General features: G+C 34.3%; 1 protein-coding gene across 2 annotated transcripts in view; it reads left to right on the top strand.

Moving 5' to 3' along the window:
• LOC145294472 (uncharacterized) overlaps positions 1-22,200 on the top strand; it is a 61,982-nt gene that overhangs the window by 32,654 nt on the left and 7,128 nt on the right. The window contains exon 3 of one of the 2 annotated variants that reach the window (XM_080141383.1): positions 20,856-21,957. The exons of the other annotated variant lie outside the window; for it this stretch is intronic. The gene's annotated coding sequence lies outside the window, so the exon portion shown is untranslated. Of the gene's footprint in view, positions 1-20,855; positions 21,958-22,200 lie in introns of those variants that run through there. 2 annotated transcript variants of the gene reach the window in all.

Here is a 22,200-nt window from a genome sequence, read left to right as displayed (position 1 = left end):
AAAGCCAGGTATTTCTATGCTCCGCATGGATAGTTAGGATCGATGGAGTTAGTATCAAAGAATTAGTATCTGCTTTGAATTAAACTCCTCAGAATAGGATTAAGATTGGTTACGTTTTTAAAGGAGGTATGTATGAGTGTGGGGTGCAGATTAATCATCAGTACTTTATCCCATCTAATGAAAGAAATATATAGTTTCTAGTTAATATAGATCATTTATAATCTGGGTACAAACTTTGGCTATTAGTTATCTATTTTATAGATATTCTATACAGTATAAATATAAGTTAAGCTAATACAACCCTTAGCAATAGAAATCTATAGATATTCAGTATTTATCGATTTTGAAAAGGTCAGCCTAATAAAATTTAGGACCAGAAGCTAAACCCTCCTCCCAAGGTATGTGCAAAGTATGTGATTTTAGATCAGCTTGGGGAGAAGAGCAATTGGGGTTTTGTCCAGTTGAAACAGGAGAGATTATATAACTTACAAGAATACAGCATTAATATACAATCTATTCATATATCTATAAAAGTGAAAGTGTCTGTGTGTGTGTGTCTGTGTGTGTACATTTCCATACGCAATAACTCTGTCAAATTTTAGCCTACACTCGAAATTTGATATACAGGGTACTGAGATTTGGGAAAATGTTTGTGATTGGTTTTCGCCAGGAATTTGACTGTTAAGGAGTCAAAGTTCTATGATTTGACCTTCTAGAACTCTACCAAACTCCTCCGACAATTTTGAGTATAAACACTTGAAATGATGGTGGGATCCTTCTACCGCTCCAGAAGATATCTCACTACTGATGCAATTCTCTATCTATACAAAAGCCAAGTACGTCCAAGGATGGAATACTGCTGCCATATCTGGGCAGGAGCTGCTAAAAACAGCCTATCCTGCCTTGACAGAGTACAAAATAGACTTCGTAGCTTAGTGGGGGATGCCCTTTTCTCTACCCTGCAACCTCTCTCCCACAGAAGAGACTTGCGAGCCTATCCTTGTTTTATCGTTATTTCCAAGGCAGGTGCTCGTCTGAACTCCAATCTCTGGTTCCCCCTCGCCAATCTTTCACGAAAAACACTCGTCTGGCCGAATCCACTGTGAAAAATTTCCCCCACTCTTTATCTGTGCCTAAAACAAAACGTGGATTCCATGAACAAAGCTTCTTTCTTAGAACTGCACGCCTGTGGAACTCTATTCTGTCTGCCTGCTTCCCACCTGACTACAACTTGAATGTGTTCAAGTCCAACGTTAACAAATTCCTAATGAACCGCCCCCTTAAGTAAACACTTCATCAAATCTCCACACTAACGTAATGTACTTGCAATAGCCCTTATCCCTGAGTGGCTTCCGGGCCTTGATAAGTGGTGACCACTGTGTAAAAAAAAAAAAAAAAAAAAAAATGTTAGATATAGGTTCCTTGGATTTAATAACTTGATTTGAGCTCATAATAGAGGTCAAATTAAAAAAAATTTACCTCTGCAGTCTCTACCAAATTACTCAGGCAATTTCTGGTCTAAGCGTTTGAAATTTTACATAAATGATATTCAGAGATAGGGCAAGCTTTTTAATTGGTTTGGGTCGAAAACTTTTAGTTACCAATATATAAATGTATGTATGTATGTATGTTTGCATGTCTGCCTAAAACTTTCGACAGAGGCGACAGATTCTCACAAGATCGGTATCGTTTTGATGTTCGACCTTTCAGACGACAAATATCGTAAAAGTGGCTAAAAATATTAATATCTTCACCTTCAACTGGGCATCTTGCTACAGGGGGGGGTCGCTTTTTCGCCGATATTTTTTAAAGTCATCCTTTCCTTTCGATTGTCTAGCCTTAATTAAAACCTACATCACTTTCGGTTTGGTGGTGGGCGTAACAGCAAAGACGCCAGGTTTTTCCCCGTTTTTTTCCTCCTTCACGGTATGGGTTCGAGCCTGCCTTCCTACTACCACTTTTTTTTTTTTTTGCTCAACAGACACATCCAAACACCCAGGCAACGCCGAGCAGAAATGCTAGTAAAGATATAAAGGGATTTAGGGAGGATTTAAGAGTATAAGGATTTTTAATGTTTATCATGCAAAACAGATAGGAAGGCGTCTTGGAGGCAAAGCATTATACTTTTAAAGCAGACATTTAGAAATAACATTTGTGCCAGTTATTTTAGTAACATACATCAGTAACAATACACATGTGGCCGGTATAGGCCTATAATTTAAACGTTACACTTAGTCATAGAATGAGAAATTATGATTTCCAAAAAGAGGGAAGCAGTATAAGTAAATAAGAGCAGAAAAACAGGTTTGGTGAATAAGCAATAACTTAATTGCTTCATAAGAAGTGGTTTGTACAATTTAGCAGTTTTTGTATGGTTTAGTTTTTATTTTTGGAGATATCTCATATTTTGTACTGTACTGTAATGCTTCCACTTCATCAAAATATTTCTGTCTGTCGGGTCACTGTGATATATTGGTGAGATATCTACTGGAGTGTTAGAAGGGTCTCACCATTTTTCCAGCCGAGAAGTTGCTTGCATGTTGATTGTGCTCACTTTGTTTAGGGCAGTCTTGACTGAGAGGTTGAGGGTAACTGATTGACAGTTTGTGTTGCTGCTGTTTCCGACTGACAGTACAGGAGCTCTAACTCTTTGGTAACGCTTAGACTGGCTGCTCTATCATCAGATGTATAATATATAGTTGTAGTGCCATGTCATGCATGGAAAGGGACCCTGCTGCTATATCTGGTTGGCTTTCATAAAACTACACATTCTAGACTGAACTCTGTTATATTGGCATCAAAACAGGCCCACTTTGCTCAACACTCTTCCCCTAACCTAACATTAAACAAAAACATAATTAAATGACAACTCAAACAAATATCACAATAAAACCAGACAACCACCCAAACAAAACCAATTTGCCTCCATCTTAAGGCTTGATTTCACAAATATCCGTGGGCTTAGAGGTAATATAGATGATGTAGAGTCTTACCTTTTAGTAAACTCCCCGGATATCTTAGCATTAAGTGAAACAAACTTACACTCTTCAACCCCCTCCAACTACTTTAACATTACAGGATACCTCCCTCTTTGCCGTAAGGACTCAGATGTATGCATGCGCTTAAAGTTTATATTCGTAGCACCCTCCCTTAAACTAGAGAGAAAAATCTTGAATCGACCAGGCTTTTATGTTCTTTCAACTAACATTTCATGACTGTGTTAGTTACTTATATTTTCTCTGCCGTTTTTCCTCAAGTCAGGATGGTACTCTAATCGGTCATATCACTGATAGTATAGATGCAGCACTCTCCTTGGATAGTAACGCCCAAATACATGTGTTTGGTGACTTTAATGTCCGCCATAAAAATTGGCTTGGTTTCTCAGGTTACACAGATGCAGCTGGACGCTCTACTTATAGCTTCTCTATAGCCCATTCCCTCACACAAACAGTAATGTTTCCAACTCACCTACCAGATAGTGAACCTCAGCAAGCTTCACTTTTATACCTATTCCTCACCACAGTACCTGAGGATTGTATGACTAATGCCACTGTCCACTTGGAAACGCAGACCACCTAGTGGTATCAGTTGACATCACATTTAAATCCCAACCTCAAGGTGAGGAATCATTGCTCAAAACCACAAGATACTACAGCAGGACTTACTGGGAAACCATTAGAGAACACATCCGAGATGCCCCATGGACCGATATCTTCTCTGTTCCTGCTGAACAGTGTGTCAATGAGACAACTAAATTGTGCAAAGCGGGAATTGAAGCACATGTTCCCACATGGAAGTACTATGACACACCCCACTCACCCCTCCATGGTTCACTACAGATTGTGCAGCTGCTATGGCACAAAGACAGCATGCATTCTATCAGTTTGTATGTCATAAGTCAAATACAAATAGGCAAAAATTTCTAGATGCTAGAAATCATAGTAAGAGAGAAATAATGGCAGCCAAAAGAAAGCATGCTAAAATAATCAGGGAATGCATAGAATTGCAAAAGATAGGAACTCGCGATTTCTGAAAAATCTATACTAGTGTTGTGAATAAAGGACAATCAGTAATTCCTCCACTGAGCAACAACCAGAAGGTTGCATGCACAGTAACTTAGAAGGCCTCTAACTCCACCTTAGAGCAAACAAGCAACTCCCTCCCAAATTTTCCTATGCAGACTAAAGCCACATAAGATGATGTAAAAATCACCCCTTCTCATGTCTGCGACACCATAAAAAACTTAGACATCTCAAAGGCGTGTGGGCCTGATCTCATCTCTGCTATACTAATTAAGAAATGTTTAACTGAGCTAGCCCCCATACTTTCCAAGCTCTACAATAAATGCTTTGCTTAATCTTGCTTCCCTAATAGCTGGAAGATGGCCTCTGTGGTACCAATATACAGGAATTCTGATGAAAGAACAGACCCTCTCAATTATCGCCCCATTAATCTCTTCCCTTTCTTCATTAAAATCTGTGAGACCTTAATAATCAAGCACTAATTCGCCACCTCGCAAAAGCAAATCTTCTCTCCGACAAACAGTATAGATTCAGGCAATGTCGTTCTACTGCATATATTTTAACATTTATCTGTGAATGCATTTACCATGTACTGGATAAAGTGGGTGGAGCCACAGCTGTAGCCCTTGATACATCCAAGGCCTTTGACAAAGTCTGGCACAAAGGACTGCTAATGAAAATTAAATCGTATGTTATAACTGGACATATAATAAATATAATTAGATCCATCTTAAACAATAGAAGCATACAGGTTGTCATTGATAGACATACATCCAACCAGCATAACATTTATGCGGGAGTGTCTCAGGGGTAGATCCTTGGACCATTATTATCTCTGATATTCAAAAATGACCTCCTTGATAATATTGTGTCTGAGATTGGTATATTTGTCTGATGATACAATTCTCTATAACATGAATTAGGGAAAAACAGATGTACATAAATCTAAGACAATGGCAGAATCATTAAAGAATTACACCCAGATCGTAGTTGAATGGGGACGTGAATGGATGGTAACATTTAATGCTAGTAAAACTAAACTGCTCTTCTTTAACAATTACAAGATGCCTCCCGAACCACCTATATCAATGAAAAATAACACCCTACCTGAGAATTCTACCTTGAAACACCTTTTTTTGAGACTATTTTACCATATTTTACTTTGTGGCCAATATGAACTGGAACAAATACATAGAGGACATTGCAAAGACTGCTGCAAAGATGGTGGGTTCCATCTATCGAGCTAGACAACTACTCACACCTGAGAGTATCCCGTATCTCTACAAGGTCACCAATTGCTCATGCACGAAGTATTGTTGCCACATCTGGGCTGGTGTGTCTATCATTAGCCTCTCCGTCTTGGATAGGTTCCAAAAAAGAGTTGTCAATCTAATCTGTCCCACTTTATCAACTAAGCTCCCATCGTCACAATGTTGCATCTCTGTGCCTGTTTTAATAGAATGTGTTCTGATGACCTCGTTGCACTTGTACCCCGTACATATTTCCGACAAACCTGTTTAACAATAAGATCTCATCCCTTCACTGTTGCGGTCCCTAGATGTCAGAAAGCTTTCTATTCTAATAGTCTCTTCCATTGAACAACTAGACTTTGGAATCCCCTTCCTGCTACCTGCTTTCCTGATCGTACTGATACGCAAAAGTTTAAATGTAAAATAAACCGACATCTTGCTAATCTTTCCTAGACATGGTCCCAAAAAGTAGCCTTTTTCGTCCAAGTGATGATATGCCTTGTTAGAAGTTAACGTTAAATAAATAAATAAAGCTGGTAGAGTTTATATGTGAGTATATTTATCATACAAGTAAATGTTAAACATAAAAAATGATATACATGAAAAGTATTTATAAAATGCTGAATAGGTGTGGGAGGCTGATATATAGATTCCTACATAGGGGTCAAGGAGTCGGGAGTCGGAGTCGGAATCTAAGATATCAAAGGAGTCGGAGTCGGACTTTCACCATCCGATTCCGCAACCCTGGTTATCACACGATCCACAGAATACGACGCTCGTCAGCATTTTTTTTTTTAACGCGCCATGTTTTTTCTTTTTTTCTTTTCTTTTCTTTTTTTCTTTTCTTTTTTCTTTTCTTTTTTCTTTTCTTTTCTTTTTTTCTTTTCTTTTCTTTTCTTTTTTCTTTTTTTTTTCTTTTTTTCTTTTCTTTTTTTCTTTTCTTTTTTTTTCTTTTTTTTCTTTCTTTTCCTTTCTTTTTTCTTTTCTTTTTTTCTTTTTAAATAGTTTTGTTTTTTCTCGTCCCACTTAAAAAAATTTTTTTTTTTTTTTTCGTTTTATCAACGTGTCGTCAAATCGTTCCCGGATGCATTTTCCTTTTACTCGTGATTCTAGAATAAACGGAGGAAATCATTCAAAAACAATGAAAGTCTACAAATGACTTCGAATATTTAAACATTCGATGAATCGGTAACAGTTTATCGAAACTCGTCTTGGTACTTCTTGCGAACGTAGCATTCATTCGCTCTTCGCTTTTTGACACTCTTTTAAACGTATCAGCAAATTGCTCCCTTTTCTTTACTGTTGGCGAAGTCAGTTCGCTATGTTCAACTCTGGTTAGCACTCCCGGGCTTATCTCATTTTAAGTTGATCTATTTTGAACATGAATATTTCGTTTATTTTTGAAAACTAACTGTGTATCCGGTTTCTATTCAAGTTTCGCAATCATTTTATTTCGTTTAAAACTATCAATAAAAACGTGTGCATAATTCATTTTTTTTTTAATTAATTCCCCGAATGCTTAGTTTTTCACATTGTGCCAAAAAAAAAAAAAAAAAATTCATCGGGAAATCCGACAGATTAATTTACTGCATCCCATCTATCCCAAGTAAATTTTTCGAACTATTCATTACAAATAGTTTTAGTTTTGGTGTTTTGAAGTGTGACTGTCGCTCGCCTTTGAATTTGATTTTGGTTAGCTTTTTTTTATATTTTATTTTGTCAGTCATCAATAAAGTTGGTTTCCAAATTTTATTAAATATGTTAACTGTCGGAAATTTATCTTGCTTCCAGATAAATTCTAACCTGAAAATAATAAAAAATGACAACATGAAATAAAAGAGGGAGGGGGTTGAGAATAAAATATAAAGGTCCTGCTTTGAAACGAAGAAGAGATTTTATTCACAATAAAATTAGTTGCAAATTTTTCCCTTTGCGGGCATTAAATTCAAAAACCGCCAAGGTAACATATAATGAAAAAAAAAAAAACAACAACACTGGTTCTTATAATGAAGATGTCGTATCCATGAACGAATACAGTAATAAAATTCAAAATAGTAGTTCCTAATCTCACTCTCATATGTAATAGATTTTAGGAGCGTACTCACAAATTGAAAGCCAGTCAGGCACGTGCCTTTTTTTTCTCTCGTTTAAAGTCCTTTTAGAAATTTCTCTCCTTTATATTTGCGTGCAAGCCGTAGACACACAGGTGGATTTCAGAAGCATGCCTCGTCGCATGCCCGGGGTATTCTTGCCGGGGTTTCTTCTTTGAAGGAGGCTCCAAAATTCCTTGTCAGCGGCGGGCAATGAACACGTCTAATATCCACGTCGTGGAAATCAAAAGAGAGGGCGAATCTTGCGCTGAGCTCGTGACGTCATCACGGAGCTAGAATTTTCTCCAAATTAAAGGGAGTTTCGTACAAACCCAAAATGTACGAAACTAAGAATCAAAAAAGATACGAAATACAAAAAATCGAATACAAGAACCAGACAAAATATAATAAATGTAAACGGGGGGAGGGACGCACCATTGTTGGTACAAGAATTCAAACATAACTTGAGCAAACGTTCTAACATTTTTCAATTTAATCTGATCTCGTGTTTTAGCTTTTGTTCAGCAACACGTGCTTTTATGCCCAAGCGATAGTATTTAAAGTATTTTTTAGTTTAATACTTAATTTATTTCAGCAATTACATTTACTCAATTTATTCTTAAACGTTATTATTCATATAAAAAAATAAGCCAAAACAATTCTTTATTAATGATCAAATAAAATTTAAATTTGAAAGAAAATCATTATTTACTAAACTACTAATATGAATTTACATTTGATTTTACGTTGTTTTATCCGCCTATACTTCTCTAAATAAAACGTAAGTAGAAATTTTCCCATTTTTTAAAAATTACTTTTTCTTAGTTACCGTGATGCCAGTTCTTTAAGTTTTCTTTCAAGATTATAAAGATGTTCTTACGCTGATGTTTTAACGTTCATTCGTACAAGGGAAATGTTATAATATTACATTTAGAATTTCCCCGAAACTTGTTATTAAAATCACATGAAATAGTTTTTGCAATTAAATTATTATAATTTTCCTTAAAGTTATATCGATTAATACATACTTTAAGGACTTTTATTAAGAAACGTTTTTAATTGTTATCATCGACGATGATTTACTTTCATTAAAAAAACATAAATAAATTCATGAGTTTTTAGTACTTAAAACTATAATTTTATTAAATATGCTTTCTTTTGTTTACACAAGATTTCACTTACATTTTTAGAGAATAAAGGGTTCATTATCTTCTGCGTTCACGAATTAATAAATACTAAAATTTTGATGAAATGGATCAAAATGTTTATACATTTATGAATTGGCCATTAATTTTGCATGTATCTACATTTAGTCATCATTTTATAATTCTAATTTCTTCTGTTCTTTCTGTTCTGATTCGAATAATTAATTTTGTGCAAGCTGTTCCTTTCGTAACTCAAATTTTTCTGTAAAAGTTTTTGATTCTAGTATGCCACTTGTTCTGACTTCAAAAATAGATGTTAATTTTGTTGGTGCTTAGAATACTCTAAAATTACACCGTTAAATTCTTTCACATTTTAAAACTTGAAATACTGACTTTAGTTTTAGGGCGAAAATTTGTCTGCCAAGAGGTCAAAGTTGAAAGAGTTGACCTTTGCAGATTCTACCAAACTTTTCCGCTAGTTTTTGGTCTAAACACTTGACATTTTATATGTAGGTTACTTGGATATGGGGCAGACATTTTAATTTGATTTGAGCCCAAAACAATAAATGTTAGGGGGTCAAAATTAGGGTCAGAGTAAAAGAAAATCATCTCTGCGGTCTCTAGCAACTGTTCTCTATGGTAGTTAAGGAAGCCTATTATATAGAAAGGCATTGCCATACATATGCACACTTTTAAATAATATACGTATGCATGTAAAGTTATTAACAGTGCATAGGGCCCGAGAAAAGCCGGGCTGAACTGCTAGTATGAAATAAAAACACGACAATAATATGAAATGAGAAGTGTTTCTTTGTTTTCTGGGAAAACAAAGGGTTACACCCTGCGTAATTGCAGCGGGTAGATTTTGCTAGTTAATTGCCTGTTAATTGCTAGTTAATAATAAAAGCAACAAACATAAGTTAATTATTTCAAATTACTCAGGAATGCAGAATTGCTTTATTCGACATATTGGCGTTGCATTTTTTTCCGTTTTATTTATTTATTTACTTATTATATTAACAAATGAAAAATTGTCTTAAGAACTGTAGTTCTTTATATAATAGCTTATTCTTTGTTATAAATTAATGTCTTCTGGCCCTCTTGCAGTTTAAGGAAACAAAAATTTACGGAAGAAAATGAGACTTGGGGCGTGTTACACCGATAGTAAGAATACCACTTGATTGGATAGGGATTTGACGTCATTTTATTAATAAAATGAAATATTGAAATTGACAATATTAGAAAACAGAATATTTTTTTATTAAACGCTTTTTAATTAAATACAGAAATTTAATAATAATAATAATAATAATAAAAATGATTTTTAGCAGTTTAGATTTTTTTTAATATTGAATCACTCCCGCGTAATTTTATAAATAAATGGTAAACAAATAAAAATAATTAGAAATGATAAAAAGAAACGATATTCAAAGTGACAATATTAGAAAACAGAATTTTATTTTTGACGAGCAAATAAAGATAATTAGATATATTAATGAAACGGTAATGAAATTGACAATAGTAGAAAGCAGATTTTTTTTTTACAAACAAAGATAATTAGAAATGATAAAAAGAAACGATATTTTCCTGACGTATAATAATATACGCGGAAAAAGTAAAATAGTTCGCTATAAATGGACAATCAAATTGTGTTACTTAAATATGCCTTATGCTGTTTAAAAATTCTTTTACAATAATTTTTAATTTTTATACTAATATTTTAATTATTAAATACTTAGTAATTAAATTCTTTTACAATAATTTCAATTTTATAATTCTATCATTATTTTATGGTAATGACGTCAATTTCACTATCCAACTAAGTGGCATTCTTACTACCGGTGTAACACGACTTATGTCCTATTTTCTTCCTCATATTTTTTATTCCTTAAACTGAAAGAGGGCATGTCTTCTTTTATTAAGCACTCTTAATAACATCGTTAAATACATTAGTTATGAATCTTGAATATCTTGAACCTGGTATTAGGGTGTCTCAATAAAATGTATACGCTCTTTAAATTATCTCAACTTGCTACATGAATACGCTATGCCACGTTCCCAATAAATATTTAGGAATAAAGAATGGCACTTCCAGCAGGATGGAGCACTTCTCCACTATCATCATGACGTAAGAGCATATATTGATAGTTATCTGCGAAACAGATAGTTAGGACGAAGAGGAAGTATCGAGTACTGTCCACGCTCACCGAATTTGGCCAACCCCCGGATTTTTTTCTCTTTTTTTAGGCGGAGTATGCTAAACACAAGGTTTACACCACAAAACGAGCTAAAATGAATGAGTTGAAAGAAACCATTGAAAGAATATGTGTCAACATACAAATTGAACTGATTAGGAATGTTTTCGAATCAGGTGTTCATGCACCACAATGGCCAATAATTTTACACTTTCGATAATTAACTGGTTTCTATATTTGTTCACAGTATTTTGATGTATGAAACTGTTCTTTCTTATAAAAAAAACTTGGCTTTATGGTTATTTAAAGGCTGTATACATTTTATTGGGACACTGTATATATATATATATATATATATATATATATATATATATATATATATATATATATATATATATATATATATATATATATATAGAGAGAGAGAGAGATCGATTATTATAATTAGAAAAATAAACATTTAGATTAAGAAGAGATGAGTGACAGCTGAAATAATAAACTACAAAAAGAATGTGATGTTAGAAAATACATGGAGACAATTTTTGGTTTGGATAAACAAATAAGATTTATGTTACATCAATGGTTGGGGTCTTGGACACGTGATGAGATGTAGATTTGCGGAGATTCTAGTCAGTCGTCAGCTGAATATCAAAGAGAATGGACGACTTAAGGGGAGGTTGGTCTCTCCATGACGCAGGGAGCAGCGTTTCCTCAGGCAGCCAAAATATGAAGACGTTGTAATCTCTGAAGATGCCGACCGGAATCATGAAAATAAATGTTCGTATATAATGCAGGTATGTGTTGTGTTATTTACACCTGTTAAAAAGAACTGTTTGTCTACAACTGTTTCGATACGTTCACATCACTCGTTTCCTGCTAGAACTGTTGCATAAATGTTAAAATATGCACATTAGACGATCAACTAAATTATACGACGTATATACATACACGCATTTACACGTACATGCATATACAGATAAAATATAAACCTCACTAGTCAACATATACGTCATTTTGGAACACTTCTAAAACTCCCAGATATTTGTAGGTGTCGTATTAATCTAATGCTCTCATTTCTGCTTTGTTGAGTAGTTCCATACTTCCATTGCACCCAGCTTTCCTCTTCTTATAACTGCGCAATTTTCCATATCGAATTCCAATCGGATATCTTAGCTGAGGATTCTAGTGGGTTTATTAGCGTCTCTAGTTCCTTCTTGGTTCTTACAAAAAGTTTCAAATCGTCCATATACATTAGGTGATTCATTCTTTTATCTGTATTAGTGAACTTGTATTCGACTTGGTACTTTGTTGGTATATTGCTAAGTGGCATCATAGCTATGATGAACAGTAATGGTGATAGGGAGTCTCCTTGGAAGATACGTCTTTATAATTTTTTTTTTTTTTTATCTCAGGTATGTATTATCCATTAGCTGTCAGTTCAAGTCTCTTTGTTCTCATTGCATTTTCAATGAAATTGATAATATTGTCTGGTATTTTGTACATTCTCAGATATTCTATTATCAATGCTGTATGAATTCTATGCTACGCTTTCTTATATTCAATCGATGCCATGGCTATATTCTTTTTTCTACTTTTTAATTTAGAATCTGTGGTTTATGTATAGTAGATCATGTTTTCCTCTTTTTTGCAGCAAGTCGTCCGCGATGATTCTTTTTCTTCTTCTTCATAACAAAGAGTTCTTGCACAGGCCATCATTAGAGATTATGCACTGATAGTAACCGGCAATATTCCCTGGAGTCTGAGTGGAAATAAATTTTCATGACTCTCCGCCTCTTTCAAAAAGAATTTGCATCATCGCGATAGTCGCTTGCCATTGACTTATCGCTGGCAATGACCATTCACTAGAATCTGAGTAACTAAAATTCTCCCCAAGGTCCCAGTTCTCCTTGCACACATCCAGTAGAAATCTGGTTAGTGACTTCTCTTCTCGATTTCTTTGGTGCCAGTAGGTGCCAATTCTACACTTTTATTTTCGAAGAATTTACACTTTTGCTGTTTTAGTTTTCTTGGCTCTATATGGTGTTCCGTATCTTTTTGTTTTATTTTTCTTGTTTTCATATGGTCGAGAAGCGTTTGTAGCTTATGGGGATTAGTTTCTGCATTCGAGGGTTTTCCTTAAAATTTACGCTTTTTTCGGCATTAGTGTCTGTTGTATATTCTCAGTCTTCCCATTAATTCATGTTTCTCCTAATCTTTTTTTCATAGATTTTGGCACTTTTCCTAGTGCTCCTAAAATTATTGGTATTAGATTAATTTTATTCATGTTCAATATTTCTTTCAGTTCTCTGACAAGTTCCGCATATTTGTTTCGTTTATTATTATTAGGTTGATGCAAAAATAATGTCGTTTTCTTACATGTTACATCTATATATGATTTCATAATAAATTCATTGATATATATGTGTGTGTGTGTTAGTGTTATATATATATATATATATATATATATATATATATATATATATTCAGGCTTTTCGACAATATGGACAAAATTCAAATCTGCACGATTTTCTTGTTCTAGTTCAAACTAGGCCGAAAAGCTGCTGAGCGAGGTCGTGATATTAACGATGCGTTTGGCACAGCTAATGAACGTGTGGCACGACGGCGGTTCAAGGAATTTCGTAATGGTGACAGGAGCCTCGAAGTTGAAGACGGTCGCGAACATTTGAAAGCCTTAATTGAAGCCGATCCTCGCAAAGTCGCACGAGAAGTTGCTCTTAAACTCGAGGTCGCCCACTCAGCAGTCGTTCGTCATACTGGATTTCTATGCTAATTGGATGAATAAACGTGTTTCTCGTTGGTAAAAATGTGACGATTCTAATGATTTTTATTCGATTAATAAAGTTTATTATGAAAAGAGTTATGATCTTTGAAGTTGGACGTCAAAAACGACATTTTTTTTTTGCGTCAACCTATAATATTAATAATAATAATAATAGAGAAAAACAAATTACTTGGTTTAGTAAAGTCTGTTTATTAGCCCATATAGTCGGCAATAGTTAATCCCGGATATAATACGGTTCTGAAGATATGTTGGGCGGTTCCTTATTAGTATGAAAAACAAATCAGAGCTGACAGAACACACTGTCAATTGTGATATCAATTTTTGCTTTCATTTATTCCTAATTATCTTCTTCCTACCATGTGTGTGCGCACGCGCGCGCACACACACACACACACACAACAAAAAAAAATCACGCACTTGATAAAACAGTCCAAGTTTTTTCGCCTAACGACATAGACGCAAATCGAAGTATCAACGTTTCGAAAACCTCAAACCAAATAACTACAACATTTTTACGGATACGAGGATGAGGGAGGCGTTATTTTTCGTTTTTATTCTCGTTTTAAGCAAAGATGCGGGTATTTTAATTTCTTCCAGCGACAGAAACACGAATTCAGCAGATTCCAACAACAATCTACACTCTACTCGTAAATGTCCGGACGAAAAACTGTTGGCCACTAAATACAGCAACAAAACAAACACCTCTTCGACATCTGATCACATTTCAACTTCTGCAACAGATTTGGATTTGGAAATGTCAAAGACAGACTCTTTAGCAATGAGAGAGTTCCTGAAAAGATACAAACAGTTAAACAACACAAACACAGAAGGTTGTTTTAATGATTCCAAATGTGTTTATTTCGAGGACTGCTGTCGGTATGAGAACCAATATTTATTAGAGAAAACTTATAATTCTTACAAGTGTGTCCCTATCCAAGAACCCCCTTTTTCGGTTGGCAATTATCTTTTGGTATCAAAATGTCTACCTTACTTCAAAAGCGACACGAACACAAGAAAGAAATGTGAACAAGACTCTGGTCACAAATATCCACCCGTTATATCGAACAGGGTGGGCCGATAATATCGAAATGAATTCTGTGCCATATTTAATGATGACTGGAATTTTACAAAATGGACAACAGAGATTTTTATCGATAATTTCACCTGCTTTGACAAGGTAGAACGGGTACAAAATTCATCAGATGTCGCAGAATTGATGAAGAAGTACAACCGAAATACCATTTTCAAAGTTCCCGATGACATAGATAAACTGTGGTGTTGCGATATCCAATACTCTTACATCTTATATACGGAACCCAATAAAAAGCCATTCCTTAGATTTGGATACTTTCAAAATTTATAAAGAAATTTTTTAATATAAAACTTTATTTAAGAGACTTATTTTTATCCATTACGTACGTATCTGTAAACTGAGTAACGTTTCAAGTAAATGATTAACCGATATATATATATATAATATATACATACATGTATATATATATATACTAGCAGAAGTACCCATCGTTGACTGGGTTCAAAAACAGCCTACAGAAAATGGACTGTGATTGGTGAAACTATGATAGGTTATGAAAAGGAGGGGGATAGGTTTTGATACTCAAAAATTTTACCCTAAGCAAAATATGATGAAAGTAAAGATAATTTTCGCGAAAATATATTTTTTTATATCAACTTTGTTGCCATTCGTAGCCAAGAGTGACCAACAAAATGATGTTTCCTTACAAAGAGAAAATGTTATATATATAATAATATAAATATACAAGAAATAAATGTTAGCATATTCAATAAAAGTTACTTTTATGGTAGAAAAGTTTATTGGCTTGTATTTTTAAGTAGTTTGTAAAAAATTTTTTTTTCAATTCACGATTTAAAAAAAATCAATGGCAGCGACTTTGAAATGGAGAACCCCGTTTTCAATTTGAAGGAGGGGCACTTGAGCATTCTGTTTTTACAATTTAAGAGAGTTCCGTCAACGTAAGGAATATTTATAAACATATTTTAATGTTTTTCCTTATTTTGTGCTTGAGGAATATTCGATTTTGGCATGTGTATATATATAAAAATTCATTTAAGTAGTTATCGCCTCAAATTTCGTTTTAATTTCGGTTCGCTGAAATTATTCAAAGTAAAGAGCATTAAAAACCATTTTTTAAAAAAAACATGAACTGAACTTTTATTGACTATGGTAACATTTATTTCTTGTACATTTATTTTTTCGGGTAGTCGTTTGTTGACTTTTCGGCTAAACACCCTTACTAAATAATATCGACGAAATATCGAAAAACAAAGAAACAAAAACAGTTTTGAAAAATAATGAAGCTTTACTTACTTTAGTAAAATAATCCGAAACAGCAAAATGGGATATTAAAAAAGTAAACACGTAATTACTTTAGTTTTTTAAAGCAATGAATCGATATACATATGAATAAGAAGAAAATGGCGCGCTTTTCAAGCAGAACGGCTTCGTTTCAGTTTTACAGTATTGAACGGTGTAGTATTGCGCCGTCGGATTCAGGGTTGTACTATTGTAATGTAAAGAACACGCAACTGAATTCCTTCTAGTACACTGACAAAAAAGCTTAAACAGATATATAAATAAAAATAAAAAGGTTATGTAAATGTTTTTAAAAAGACACGTAATCACGTGAGCAGGATTTTTTCCTTCTTTTGACACGATAACAAGTAACGTTCTTATTTTTTATTATCTATCTATTTATCTATTTCTAAAAGAGTGCCATGTGCAAATGGAGAAGGAAAAAAACAGTTATCCAAAATTTGTGTCGAGAATTGTCTAAAGTTGCGACTTTTTTTTTTTTGGCTTTCACTTTAATAAGAACGTGGATTTATGAGGTGAATTTATTCGACATAATATGATTCAACTCAAAAAATAAATAAAAGCTAACGTGAATTAAGATTACATTTAAGGTGTTATTGTGGATCCTCGCCCCTTTTAAAAACATTGTTAAACTTTGTGCCATATTTACATTCTATGGAGGTCAGGCGCGAACGAACACCCACTTTATTATACGATATTTCTTCAAACAGAAACATAATTATCAAAGTATACTTACGCAAATAGATATAAAAAGGTTTGTTAAAGTTTGTGCCATATATGGAGTACAGCTGCGAACGCAGGCCCCACAATTTTATTATACCATCTCAATTTAAGTTGAAACATGCTTATCAAAGTATTCTTATGTACATCTATATCAAAAACCCTTGTACACGCATTTTTTTCATTTTTTATTTCCATACTTTGAGGGCCAGGCGCGAACGCAGACCCCACATTTTTTATGAACCACCGTTCTGCCAGATCAAACATACCTATTCATGATCCTCGATACATCTTCTATCATTATATGTAATCAGTTTTTTAAAATAGTCTACCATATGTGAGCCTATTTGTGACTAGACACACACGCACATACACACACAGACGTTCAGCTTATATATATATATATATATATATATATATATATATATATATATATATATATAGCGCTTAGAGGGTTAGGAGAAAATATTGGTGTTGTTAATATTTTCATTGATTCCTTTCGTTCCTGATGAATCCCACGCTGGACGTCGCATCCCCATTATGTTACCTAGCATCTTCTCTACTCTTCTGATGAGAAGCATTAGGCTTCGAAATACCTTGGTATAAAGAATCCCCTCTATCCCCAACTACATGTTTGTTTACCTTTATTAAATAAATGAACCATTCTATATTCACCAATATATAGTTTTTGTGACTTCATCTTTCACTCTTATTGTTTCATATATATATATATATATATATATATATATATATATATATATATATATATATATATATATATATATATATATAAAATGAGTTAATAAATTCCAACGAAAGAAAGATGTATATTTAAATAAGGGAGTAGTCACCAACAATGTGTATTTTTTTAACATTATTTTATTATTCTGTGTCTTGGCTTTTCATTGAGAATTTTTTTTGGATCATTATAATAATGTTTTTAAGTCATTGAAATCGTTTACGCGCGTTTCAGACGGTCTGTGAAGCGTCCTCGTCAGAAATTATTTTAAAATGTGTAAAAATGGCGATTTTAGTAGTTAATTTCGAGCACAAACATTCAAAATAAAAAAGGATCTAAATTGCACCTCCAGAAATGTAGTATATGCACTAAGATGCACAACATGCAACAAATCCTACATAGGCGCCACCAAAAATTTCAGCAATAGAGTGGCCTTGCATAAGAGCAACATCAAAATTGCAGATAACAGACATCTCTATGTTTCAAAACACGTACATACATGCAGTGGAAACAGCTTCAAAATAATGCCAATCTTCCAAACAGACAATTATTTTTATTTACTTACACAGGAAAAAAACGTCATCACCAGATTCACTCCTGAACTGAACAGAACCTAATACCATCACACAAAAACATGAAATGCAAGGTACACTCGCATGCACACCCATACACATACACATATACACACCTACACATAAATCAGAACCGACACATTAAAACACACACACGTGCACGCATACAACCACACACAGACATAACACCCCTATCTCTAATACAACACACTGAACAATACCAACCCGACTTAACCTCGAAACCAACAACACTAGGAGACACCTAGAACCATAGTATAATATCTGTTCCAACACCTCGCTCCCTCCTCAGTCAGTGGAGGAGAACCCCCTCATGACTGAAACGACTATCATCCCTTCTATCATCCCCCTCCCATATCTATACCCCTTCCAATGCCCCCCTATGGGGAACAAAATCTTCCCCACACTAGGAACCGATCCTGGGTCTGGCCATACCCACATGGGGAGACAAATAAATAGAAACATTAAAAAATCCCTTATTTTAAATACACCCCTCTTTCTAAACAAACATAATATAAGACTAAAACGAAAAATCACAATACTAAAATCCAAGAATCCAAAAAATAAATATCAAAATAGAATGAAAGCACCCCTACCCTTATTTCAGAAGAGCCAGTCCCCCCTCCCCACACATACACATTAGTAACGACCTCGGACCACAGCCGCCTTCCTAAGGAAGCAAATAACCCCAAAATACTATAAAACTATACACATTCCCAAACCAATAAAAGCAAACACACACACGCACACACACGCGCGCACACACACACACATAAACACACACACACACACACACACCCTAAAGGAAAAGAAAAAAACATTAGCAGAAAAAGATAGCGACTAAAGCCAGGTTAACGTCTCCCTGGACAAGCCCCATAAGAAAGCAATAAAAATTCATCATACCAATGAATAATACTTACAAACACTTACAAGCTTCCACCCCTTGGAAAAACTTCAAATTAACTACGAAAATCGCCATTTTTACACATTTTAAAATAATTTCTGACGAGGACGCTCCACAGACCGTCTGAAACGCGCGTAAACGATTTCAATGACTTAAAAACATTATTACAATGATCCAAACATAATTCTCAATGAAAAACCAAGACACGGAATAATAAAATAATGTTACAAAATACACATTGTTGGTGACTACTCCCTTATTTATATATATATATATATATATATATATATATATATATATATATATATATATATATATTGTTTTATTTATTCCAGTCAGCCATGATTTTTAATTAACTTAACAATTCATCCATCTCTTTCTTGTTTATCTATGTATTTTTTTCAACCTCCTCTAATATTTATTAATATCTCTGTGAGCATTTAGAGAAGAAACGACTTCGTTTTCTCAGCACGGACCTCTAATTAGATGAAAAATAGTAAATTTCCTTACTTCTATATAAGCATAACATAATAATAATGATAATAAGAAGAATCTGAATGGTGTGACTAATACACATAGTCTACAGTGAAGACTAATATAACGAACAGCTATACTACATAAATAATGAAGACTGCTATAATGACTCTAAATGTGTTTATTTTGGAGATTGCTGTCCGTATAAAAACCAATATTCGCTAGAGATAACTTATAATTCTTACAAGTGTGTTCCTATAAAAAAATTCCCCTTTTCGGTTGGTAAATATCTTTTGGTAACAAAATGTCTACCTCACTTCAAAAGCGACGCGTCAACAAACGAGAAATGTGAACAACACTCAGGCCATAAATATCAACCTTTTATATCGAACGGAGTGGGCCAATTCTATGTAAATGAATTCTACGCCATATGTAATAATGACTGGAATTTTAGAAAATGGACAACAGAGATTTTTATCGATAATTTAAACTGTTTTGACGAAATAGCACGCATTCAAAATTCATTAGATGCGGCAGAATTGATGAAGAAGTACTATCGAAATATCATTCTAACGTTCCTGTTTGCATGAAAGCACCGTGGGATTGCGATATCCAATACTCGTATATCGATACATGCAATCGTGCAGACGAACTACTTATCGAACCCTGGAAAGAGTTCGCTTGTTGGAGCTACACCGACCTGGTGGTTTACTACCGGAATATTTTCTGCAAATCATGCAACGAAGGAATGTGTCATGATTTATATCGGTGATAATTGCTGGTGGCTGTGATGCCGGGTGGAAAATCATTCAAGAACGACGAAGACCGTTATATAGAAACACTAAAGAAAGGTCTTTGCAAAGCTGAAAAATTTTATGACTACTCAAAGGTAAAAAAAAAAAAAAAAAAAAAAAAAAAAAAAAAAAAAACCCTATTTTTTATGTTTGTTCTTTGTCAATTAATACAGGGTGGAACGATAAAAGTGTCGCCCTAAAAAAACTACAGCTTTATTTTAAAACTTTTATTGAAAATAATCAACTCAAGTAACTTGATAATATAACCGTTTTCAGCATCCTCGAATACATTGGCTGGCGGGTAATACAAAATTAGAAAACTCTATTTTAATATATATATATACATATATATATATATATATATATATATATATATATATATATATATATATTAGAAAACATTTTTTGAGTTAGCAATAGAGATTAACCATCCATCTGCAAACATCGACAGATCAATATTTATTGAGATACAACTTAATATATACATGTGTGTATTTTAACGATTTAAATTATTTTCTAATCATATTCCAAAATAAAGAACGTACGCCAAGTTATTAAAGTTTTTTTTTACAATTGATCCAAGTCGATATTTATTTTTGATCATATTAGTCTGACAAAAAAGTTCTTGCGGAATTTTTAATTTTGATTTCAAATTATATTTTTTCAAATAAGTTTTCGTTATAAAACCTTTACTTTGTAAATCATTTAAAAGAGCGTTTTTTGCTCTATCTAATTGTTTAAATTGTAATAATTTTAAAACAATTATGTCTTTTCAGAACGTTTAATACAAGATGAAAAAAGCAAATTCGCACAATTTTCAAGTTAGGCCGAAAAGATGATGAAACAGCTCGCGATATCAACGAAGCGTTTGGCGCAAAAACCACTATTGAACGCACAGCACAATGGTGTTTAAGAAATTTCGTGGTGGCGACAAGAGTCTTGGATATTATGAACGTAGTGGTTGGCCATAGGATGTGGATAACGATCAATTAAGCGCCTTAATCGAAGCCAATCCACGCAAAACTGTTCGAGAACTTGCTTCTGAATTAGACGTAACGTATACGACGATTTCCAACCACTTCAGAGGTATTGGAAAGACAAAAAACTAACTTAATAAATGGGGGCCTCACGAATTGAACGACAACCAAAAGAAAACCTGGTATGAAGCGTCATATTCCCTTCTTTAACGCAACAAGAACGGCCCGTTTCTCGGCCGGGTTTTGATTTACAATGAAAAGTGGGCTCTTTACGACAACCAGCGACGCTCATGTCAGTGGTTAGACGCTGACGAAACTCCACGAAATTTCCCGAAACCAGAGTTGCACTGAAGAAGGCCATGCTGACTGTTTAGTGGCCTGCGATCGGTCTCATTTATTACAGTTTTGTAATGCAGGCGAAACTATTATGATAGGGAAGTACTGTCAACAAATGGATAAAATGCATCAGAAACTTCGACAACACCAAGCCAGTTCTCCTCCGCAACAATGCCCGACTGCAATTTGCTAAAACCGATCCTACAGAAGTTGAACGAATTGGGCTCCAAAGGTATGCCTCGTCCGTCATACTCTCTAGACCTTTCACCTACCGGCTACAACATTTTCAAGCATCTCAACATCTTTTTGCGTGAAAAATGCTTCAAAAACACAGGCGATATCAAAAATTCCTTCAGCTTCCACACCGGCACCAGAACGCAGGATTTTTACGTTACACATGTTTTGCGTTGGCAAAAGTGCCAAGTCAACGCATGTTTTCCTGTAGCCACTGCCGACGACCTCGAAGCTGTACCAGTTCAAACACCAGTTGGACTCCAACCCTAAGCGTATGACCTCCTACAACCATTCAGTTTCTTTTTGCAAAATAAACCTGAACAAATTTATATTTGTTCACGACGGTACTGCGTTTGTCATCTCTTTTTTGCCATCGTCGTTTTTCGTCTTTTTTTTTTTTTTTTTTTTTTTTTTTTGCTTGTGTCATCTTTTAGTTGTAGGGTCGATTGCCACCGGCATTCAACCCCGCAACAAGTGGTGACCCCGACGTGATTTTTGACACACGCAAACCGCTGGCAGAGAAGATGGCAGAACCCTCGGACGAAAAAGAGATTAGCGTATCAGCTGCCCTGAT

This window comes from Euprymna scolopes, chromosome 2, assembly GCF_053919585.1.
Source record: "Euprymna scolopes isolate OS-2025 chromosome 2, ASM5391958v1, whole genome shotgun sequence".
Lineage (NCBI taxonomy): Eukaryota > Metazoa > Mollusca > Cephalopoda > Sepiida > Sepiolidae > Euprymna > Euprymna scolopes.
This window is presented reverse-complemented; position numbering and strand designations above follow the sequence as displayed.